At 36.3% G+C, this 9,791-nt stretch overlaps 1 protein-coding gene across 14 annotated transcripts in view; it reads right to left on the reverse strand.

Annotated features, from left to right (window-relative positions):
* Window positions 1–9,791, reverse strand: part of NCKAP5 (NCK associated protein 5) — a 245,332-nt gene that overhangs the window by 163,183 nt on the left and 72,358 nt on the right. The window contains exon 1 of one of the 14 annotated variants that reach the window (XM_080399608.1): window positions 7,432–9,790. The exons of the other annotated variants lie outside the window; for them this stretch is intronic. The gene's annotated coding sequence lies outside the window, so the exon portion shown is untranslated. Of the gene's footprint in view, window positions 1–7,431; window position 9,791 lie in introns of those variants that run through there. 14 annotated transcript variants of the gene reach the window in all.

A 9,791-nucleotide genomic window follows, 5' to 3' on the forward strand; every position in this document is an offset into this window, starting at 1 on the left:
ATGCAGAGTACTGCAATAAAGAAGAAAAAGACATTTTGACCTCAACATCAACAGTAATAGTTGATTTTAGTACGCTGCCTATACGTAATACAATAAACAGCAATGTCTTTCCATTTTGCCCTAAGCAAAAGTACAAGCAAATGTTCAGAAAATAATACTTCATGCATAGCTGTTACATTTTCCCTTTTCTTTCCTTTTCCTCTCTCTCCCCATCTTAAACACTCTGTTTTTCTCTGAGAAATTCTTCTAGCACAAGGCTAAACTGTTGGAAATAAACAGCAAGTGTTTGTTACTGTGATTAAGGGAAATTTTTGAGCAATGGAATAGATTTTTCTTTTAATCTTGACATCTGAAGAGGCAAAATATGCTTCTTTTTGTACTACCTGGGATATTTTTTGTAACATCAAAGTCATTAGCATAATAAATCTGCTTGTTTGATGACAACAAATGTAACAAGACCTCAGGTATGAACAGGAGTCCATTGTACAAAAGCACTTCTGTGAAGTCAGACAAAGGTAAATCCAGGGGTTCAGTGGTAGGTCAGCACATACCTCTTTCCAGTCCAAGTAAACAACTAAAAAGAACTCAGCAATATCTTGTTTTGATAACCTTGTTTGAAATGCTTATTTAAAACATACTGTTAGTGAACCCAACTTTTTCATGGGATCCCCCTCTCAGAACTATCACCAATCATACTGCCCAGGTATTATTCTTTCATATATTAGCTGCAACAGACTGCCAAAAAAATATTCCTATATTCATTTCCCCAATTATAATGAAATTCCATTAAAAAAAAATAGAAAAGTAGTTATTTGATTTTCAGACTAAAATTCGCATAGCATTGAGACAAAACAATCACAGAACACTTCAGTCTTTTTAGTTGGTCATTAGCTTCTCCAAATCATCAACATCCACATGCTGTATAATCCAGTTCTTAGATCTTATTTTGGACAGTTCTTGTCTGGAATCTCTCAGTTCATTTTTCTATCCTTAATTTTCACTTTTTATTAAGAGTCACTGGCTGGGAGCTACTGCAAAAGTTCTGGTTTTGCCATTCCCTGCAAAGTGTCAAGAAGGTCGTTTAGTTTCTGCAAGAGTAGTTGCCCTGAACAGAAATGATGCTGAGAACAGGTGAAGAAACTGTGGAGGGTCTGATTGAGTTCAGTGGAATGCAACCAGATTTAGGTTGATATTTTGAGTGATATAACTTTACTACCAAGGCAAGTATCTTGCAATAGCAGTAACTTCTATTTAAACGAAGAAAAAAGCAATGAGTTTATGCCTTTCAACTTACAAGAATTAAAAAACAGTATTTAGACAGTTACAGAACTTTTTCCACCGCTTATACGTATAAATTCAAACATTGCACTTCCCCAATGACATGGGGAGTTATACAAAACAGTAATAAACTGTAAGTTTGATAAATATCCACACATCTGCATCACTGCTACACATGAAAATTTTGTAATACCTTTAGAAAGCAACATACTGTAAAGTAGGAACACAAAAGCTCTAATTTTGTTCTATGTCTAAGTGAGCCCAAGTAACGGTTTTGTGAAGCACTAACATTACCCCACAGTAACGACTTGTTAGAAAATAAATAGATGTTAAGCAAGTACTTGAACTGAATATACTGTAACATATATAGTTAATAAGGTTCAGTGGTTAAGCAAGAATACTTATCTCTTCGCTGCACCTATCATCTCTTGTTACTATTCATGTCATTACTTAGCCGTAGGTCACTCAAATTCATTTTCCCAGGGTAATATTGTAACCTTGCAGGTATCTGAAGCAGGCATAATAAAACAAAAAGGTTAATTGTGCATTCTGTCAGGACCATGTGGCATCAGGCCATGACCATCATTTGCCTGGTAAATCTTATCTCAGTTTTCTTTGCTATTTAAATTCTCCCTGGCTGAACGGTAATTTTTCATTGTCTAAGCTGCCTAATGGATAGGTTTCAAAATCAAGTTTCAGGTTCTTTTGCTTATACCTTGGTTTAACTTTCTAAAATCCCTGATTTTGGCAACTCTTAGTATACTCTTACAGCCCTCTCACCTCCTAATTATTTAATATTATTTGCTTGTGTAGTTTAAATGTACTATAAGACTAGTCTCCTTAGTACATGCCTACAAGTGAATGCATAAACCAACTCAATAATATGTACTTAACAAATTATGTTCTTTGCTATCAACAATCAAGACAGAATGAGGTTTGTGCACAATATAAAGAAGGTTGAAACATTAAGCACCGTAGCAAACTTTGATTCTTTTGGCCAAATTAAAGTCATACAGGAGACGGATTAGCCAGGCCAAGCATAATGTAGGACTTCATCGCTAAGATCACTGCGAGCTGGATCCATAAGTGAGCTTGTGCATCTGAAACAAAGAGCTGAGTCTTGAGGACTCAGAATGGAGGAGAGCAGCTCTAGTCATTGAAGAGCACCAGACGTGGTATGCACACTTGGGAGTACCGCTATCGCTTATCCCAAGGCCTGAGATGGTCTTAAACCATAGTCACAATAACCATATTTTGTGGGGAGATAAATGTGATGTTGACCTTTTATGTTACAGTTCTGGAGCTGGAACACGCATTCAACAACAGGCTACGCACAGTGTGAAGAACAGCATGAAGGGTCTCTGAATCAACGGTTGGGACACTCACCTAGGGGACATGTGGACAACTTTTACCCCATGCCTGCATAGTTATATGGATCCATGTAAAATGAACTACTTCCAGAAGGAGCTCAGCTTCAGGGGAAAAGAGGAGACTATTTCCACAAGGAGGTCACCTATGGGCCAGTTAGGGGACACCCTCCTGAAAGACAGGATAAAAGCAGCTAGACTCCCTCAGTCTAAGCCACGCACAGATATGTCTTCCAGTTCTGTCTCAAGTGCTGCCTTCATTAAGTGATTAGAAGAGAGGACACCCTCCACCATCACTTCTGCCAACCAGCTGAAAGACAAATTTGGAGCAGCTCACTTGTAGGACTGGTTTATGTGCATGAGCTCTATGAAGGGATACAGTCCTTCCCTCAGCATTAGCTGAAGGACTTCTCACTCAGCATGAATGCTTTATCAATCACCCTTCAGAAGCACTTCTATACATTATAAAAGGAACCCGAGCACCTAATTTTGGCTTTTTTATTCCCTCTAAAGGTATGGTTTTATTTCACTTGGAAGTCTTTTACCTTTTCATATTATATTCCAACTACACAACAGACAAAGCCCAGAGAAAGTGGAACTAATTCGTGCCTGTGTTCCTTAAAGCCAGCAAATGCTTTCCTACTCCATTTAATATGATACTGTGTGTACAGGAGCAGCCAGGCAAGGATATTAATATTATCACCCTGTTCTAGTAATTAATAGCAACTCCCCTCATAGCTCTGATAAGCTAGGAAACACTTTTCGTTTCTTGTCCTTTCCTGCTTATGAAATACTAATGGAAGAGAAATAGGTACAAGATTCTTGCAGTGACCTTGTATGAGGACTGCAACTCCTTTAAACTAACCCAGAATCAGTATGGAGCCTTTACGTGTCTCCAGCAGTAAGCAGTATGGGACACCCACTAAAAATTTAGAGAGCATGCAACTCAATGAGGCATTTCAATTCCATCACAACACATTATTAATGCCAATTATAGCATGAAAGATGCTAATGCAAGGTACTTTGGAGACTAAGCAAAACACTGAACAATTTTGAAGATAAGGTTTGTCTTAGTTACCAGTTTCCCCTCCCAAGCACAGATCTATCTGTTGAAATTTCGCAGCCTGCTTCTTTTCCTGTCACTTTCAGAGGTACCTAGAGCTGTAGAAATGGAAATCTAGATACAAGCTTCCCTCTCCAGAAGAAGAAACAAATAATAAATAGGATAAAGACTTAACATTGCTCTTGTATATTTTCTAAGGTAATTTCCATAAAATTTCCTCTTCTCTTACTCTCTATGGAAGAGTGACACACACATCCACATGTAGCTTGGGAACGGGTAGGGAACAGACAAGACAGACATTGCTTCAGTTACATTTCTTCAGTGAGTCATGCTTAGACACTGCCAGCTGGAGAGATGCTAATACAGTTTCATAAACCAGAAAGACAGTCTTATGTTGAGAACAAGGTATATCTGCAACAGCAAAAGGCATACAACTCTCTTCAGATCATGACAAAGCTTACAGAAAGAAATATACTTGTCAAATGCTAGACCTCAAGATCCTCAGAAGATACTACATGAAATTTTTGGGTATTTTAAGAAAACTGTCACTGGCCCAACAGACATGAAAATCATGTAATAAAGTAACAAGCATGTTCAGTAGTAAAACCAAGTTAATAAAGAAACAGAATTTTGTTTTATGCTTCCAGTGGGCTATTACTAAATAACATCATATGAAATGATGAGTTTAAAATTAAAGTTCTCCCAGGAACATATTTTTAAGGTGTTGTTGTTTTTTTGGTTTTTGATTAATTAAAAACAAAGGCATATAGATGCTGTTTACCAGCATGCAACTCAAAGGATATGAATATAAGCCCTTGGAAAAAAACTGAGGATTTTAAAAGAAAAAGATAAATAAACCTTTTAAGAAACAAATTTATTACCAAAGAACACGTTGAGTGAAAACACATTTGACTGCCACATATTCTCTTGGTATTTATTTTGCTTGTGATTTCTGCTGTATGAGAGCCATCACTAGCAAATCAATCACATCACATTTCTAAAGGGAATAAAGTGGCCTCTTCCAATAAAAGCAAAGAGAAGTTCCCATTAAAAAGCAAAACAAGACAACAGGGTTTGTCTTCCTTACTCTATCTAACTCCCCTACCCAGTGCCTGCCATCCCATGAAACAAGTTTAATGGCACAGCTATTGGGCTGGGCTACACAGCAAATCCAGGTAACTGGAAGCGATCTTACTTGTCAGTACCTTGGCAATCATAAGGAGCATGAGATCTCAACAAGCTTGTGAAAAGCATTTAAATGGCCAACAAGGTTTGAGGAAAATAATTTTAAGTAATTTTAATTCTAACAGCATCTATGTTACAAATGTAACTAGCCATGTAGAACTTGCACCACAGAAGTATGAAGCTCTGCTGAAATCAGTGGGAGTTTTTTCTCAATAGAATAAAAATTTGGTAAGAATATCATAAGTTTAGTACAGACATCAGGTTCATATGTAAAATTACATGAAATATTCGAGATACAATTTTCTTGTACCTGGAAAAGCTTTTGCTTAAGAACTTCTAACAAAGATGACGGTGGGCAGCAAATTAAATGCTAACTATGTATTAACATAACTTACTCCGACATCAGCCACCACATCCATCCTCAGCTGGAAGACATTTACTTTCCTCACTTGCAACTTCCCTTCTTTAGCAGTAGCCACAGGGATTGTTACAATTCATATTCATATATATATTTCAGTACAAAGACAGGATTTTGAAGTATTATGAAAGGCTGGTTTATGTGCATGTTAATGTATGCCTATGAATTATGTAAGTGCAAGGAGAGCCAAAAAATATATCATGGAATATCTACGTACCTCTATTCACATAATGTCTAGTAGTATGGCTTCACCGTAGAAAGGTGACAGCCACAATTCACACATTTTAGGTTTTGACTGCTGTTAAGTAAGTAGCTTTACATCTTTTTGCTTCTATATGCCTGTTGGCAGAAGAGGCCTGTATTCCACTATAGGGGGATTTTCAATCTAGATTAATTACATATCATATTCACAAGAGCAAAACACCCATAAAAAAGCTCCTATGTAAAATGTGAGATAGCAGTATTTGTTCTTTCTGGTTAAGTGTCTTGGTTTATTTTTCTCCAGATGGCCACAGTGGTGCTTGATTTCTTTATCAACAAATACCATCCCTATGTGTTTCTTCTGCATCCACTGAGATTAACTTCTCAAAGCCATAAATGAAACAATTCCAGTTTTACTCTTTCATAGTTTTAGTAACAGATGCAGGCATGTATCTTTTCTTTGGACAAGTTGATAATCCTCCACAAAATCTGAGTATGTTAGGACTATGCTCATCTATACTGCACTAAGCTTTAACTTCAGAGTTTAGAATCACCATTAGACTATTTAACTGCAGAATGTTGCAACAAAGACTTTTTCTTGCTTTTTACTATATCTGTAAGACATTTGATAAAATCAACAAACTTTATATGCAGTTACATAACATATTTTTACTTTTTACACTTGCAAGTGGAAGTTGGGAATTCTGTGAACAAAAGATACTGCCATGCTTTTTTTTCTCATGTGCATATTTCAGCAATTACAAGTTACAGGTGTCATATATGCGGCTATGGAAAAAATATGTTAAACTTTGTTTTGGTTTGTGAGTTTTACACTTTCAATTAAAATAGTTCTCTAAAAATGTCTCAACTTGCTATGTCCTTTACAGACATAGAAGCAGATTTCCTGATTAACACGAAAAGATTCTGTATGACTAATTGGATAAATTTGGATTTCCCCTATATAGTCTCTTCATTTTTGGAGCCAAACACCATCAATTATGTTCTGACAGAGGCTTACAGTCAATGAAGTATCTCCTGAGCACAGCACTGCAGTATGGAATGCTTAAACACCAGATTTTACACAGGTAACTTCTCTGCAAGAACAAAAGACATTTTAAGCACATGAGAATTCATCATTGATAGAATTTGGTTTAAAAAATTAGTACCTTTAACTCAGGCTTAAATTATGATTTGGAAGACGGACAAAAACTGAAATGCAAACTTAAACCACCAAAGAAAAGAAAATTCATAAAACAATCTTAGAATGGCAATATCAAAAGCCTGTCCTATTTATAATTCTTTCAGTTGCAAATACAGGTAAGAGTTCTTGTAAGTCCAACATGTGAAAGCTTAACACATGAGAGCTCAAACTGAGGAAAACAAGCCTACAATAGTGATTCCTGTCAGAAACCATTAACTTCAGCTGCCAAAAAAGCCACTGTTGTAGCTGAAACAATCCCCTAGAATACAGTTCACCAGTTAGAAAGAAAGGCTGCACACTTTATCACAGAATTCCTCTGCTAGGATTTTATGCAGTGCTGAGACATACGGAAATGCCTATAGATAAATTTTCCTATTTTACTGCTGCATTACACTAAGTGGGTGGAACATAGCCATATAAGCAGCACTGTTAGAGGTGCTATATGACCAAAACTGCCTTTTGTATTAATGGAACTGCAGAAGTTAAAGGGACTGATGAGGAAGAATATAATTCCTGGAATTAGAACATCTTATACATTGGTACATCAAAAACTGCCTAGAAAAAGGAAATAAAATCCCAGCTGCAAAGAGCCTGTAGTCTAAACAAAGCTCTTACCATCTCACCTCAACTACTTTTACGTGAGATAACACTGTAGAGAAAAGATCTAGACTATTTTCAATATTCCGAGATATTACAAATGGCCAAAGAAATTCTTTACCGTGAGGGTGGTGAGGCACTGGACCAGGCTGCTCAGGGAAGCTGTGAGTGCCCCATCCCTGGCAGTGTTCAGGGCCAGGCTGGATGGGGCTGGGAGCAGCCTGGGCTGGTGTAAGGTGTCCCTGCCCATGGCAGGGGGTTGGAGCTACCTGGTCTTTAAGGTCCCTTCCAACCCAAACCAATTCCATGATTCTATGATTCTCTAATTCTCAGAAAGGTGCTATCCTAACTAGACGATGAAAGGAAGTACCTCAAACCTCTGCATCAGTCTTGTCCTTTCAGAGTACTAGCAGTAGACTGAAACGAGGATAAAGAGACAGTGTTTTCCTACAAACATGCGGAAAACAGATTCCTAATGTCATCACAAGGAAGCACATACATCTACTGAAGACAGATAGGTGTCTTCAGCTGGCTGATTTAACCAGAAAGAAATTTCATAGTTCCAAGGGTCATTGCAATCAAGCTGATCTATACCAAACAAGCAGTCTATAAAATGTTAGATTGGCCTAAAAATTAATTACGCCCACCAGGAAGAAATTATTAATCCAGATTAGTTACTAAAACACCCACAAGGGGTAGATATAATCTTTCTTTAGCAAAGAAATAAAAACATGATTCCAAGCGTCATGCTTTGAATGTAGTATAATCAATACACCCATTACCAAAATTTCCATAGTTAACTTCCTTAAAATAATAGCAAGTAAAATTTTGTGAGGTATCTGAAGAAAACTGGAGAAGAGGAAAACCCACTTTTACACATGACAAAGGTATTCAGTTAATCTGGATGGGTATGACTAATTTCCTTGCAGTACGCATGCATTTTCCAGTGACTTATTAGGTGTTAAATGCTATGAAAACACACTAAAACATCAACAGACATAGCAAGGTTTGTTACCTGCAAATGAGAACACTTATACTCAATGGACACAATGTCCTACAATAAAAAACACCAAGAAATCTTCAAAGGTGTTTAAACTACTACTTTTATGACAACAGTATCAATACACAACTAATGTGATTAGCAAACTGACTACACACAATCCACCACTTTGAATTCTCACATTTTCTTGAAATTCAGCCACTCGTCTTTTTCTTGAGGCATCCATCCAAAAGACACTAGAGAAACTAAAGGAGTAAAATAGTAATGATTGTTTTTCATTGTCTGATCCTGACTATCGTTTCAATTCAGCTTGAATTTTAAGACTTCTAGTATATTGGGGATGGAATTTAAGTTGCTGATACTTGAAAAATAAAGTTACAAACTGACAAATTTTCTGCTTCTTACAATGACTGCACAGTACCGTATCAAGAACTTTTCATTTTCTAGCAAACCTTCCATGCAATTTACAAACCTGTGCACTGCCAGTTCCTCAACACCCAGGGTCTTTCCTAACATCAAAGCTTTTAACACCTCAGGGACTTAACAGCATATAAACAATCAATCCTCCATTTTTATTCTACATCTTTGATGACTAAAGTGAGTGACTTCAGACAGTGGAAGCAAGAATTTATTTTTTTTTTAAAAAAGATGCCTAGTATTGGGTTTATTAGTGTTGGGGTTTTTTAACTGTACAGTTTACAGTTATACTCTGTCTTTGATCATATTTCTAACTACTAGTCCTTAAAAAAGCAACATGTAATTGAGCAGCAACAATCTAAAACATGTAAATGTTAACTGTAAGAGTAAAAACATCTAAAAAATTATGAATAGGATGGATGCTTAATGGCAACTGTAAAATTGTCTATAAAGAAAGTAATACATCTAAAGATTCACTGTCAGATGCAAATGAGACTGAACTGGTTTGTGTGCAGTCAGTTCTCAGAAGTCATTGTCATGACAGGTTTTTAAATAGGAATTTTAAAATTCAAACTAAAAATGGACAGGAAGGAGAAGACAGAAAACGACTAAAATTTGGAAATTAATTTCTAAGTCAACAGTAGCATTAACACAACTTGCAAATGAGATTAAAAAAGCCTTCTGAACATTTTTGTTGCAATATAACTAGCCCATGATAAATCTATGAAACCATTATAAAAATAATAAAAGAATCTAAACCATGGGTAAATGACACTTAAATTTGTGGCTTGCATAAATCACACATTGCTACACATCAGAGTTATATGCTTTCCAGGCATAAAAAATGATGAGATTTCACATAGAACACTGAAAGAAGAAACAGTTTTTCAGACCAACACCTAAAATGCTGTAAAAGAGGTCTTAAGACCTCTTCAAATTGATTGCACACAAGTGTGAACTCCAACTATTAGTATATAATCAGCTTTATGAATTTCACTGTATCATTCATCTTAAATTCTCTCAGATTTAACACAATCAATAAGAAAAGTTTCCCAGAAAGATGC

The sequence above is a fragment of the Falco punctatus genome, assembly GCF_963210335.1.
Source record: "Falco punctatus genome assembly, chromosome: 8".
Lineage (NCBI taxonomy): Eukaryota > Metazoa > Chordata > Aves > Falconiformes > Falconidae > Falco > Falco punctatus.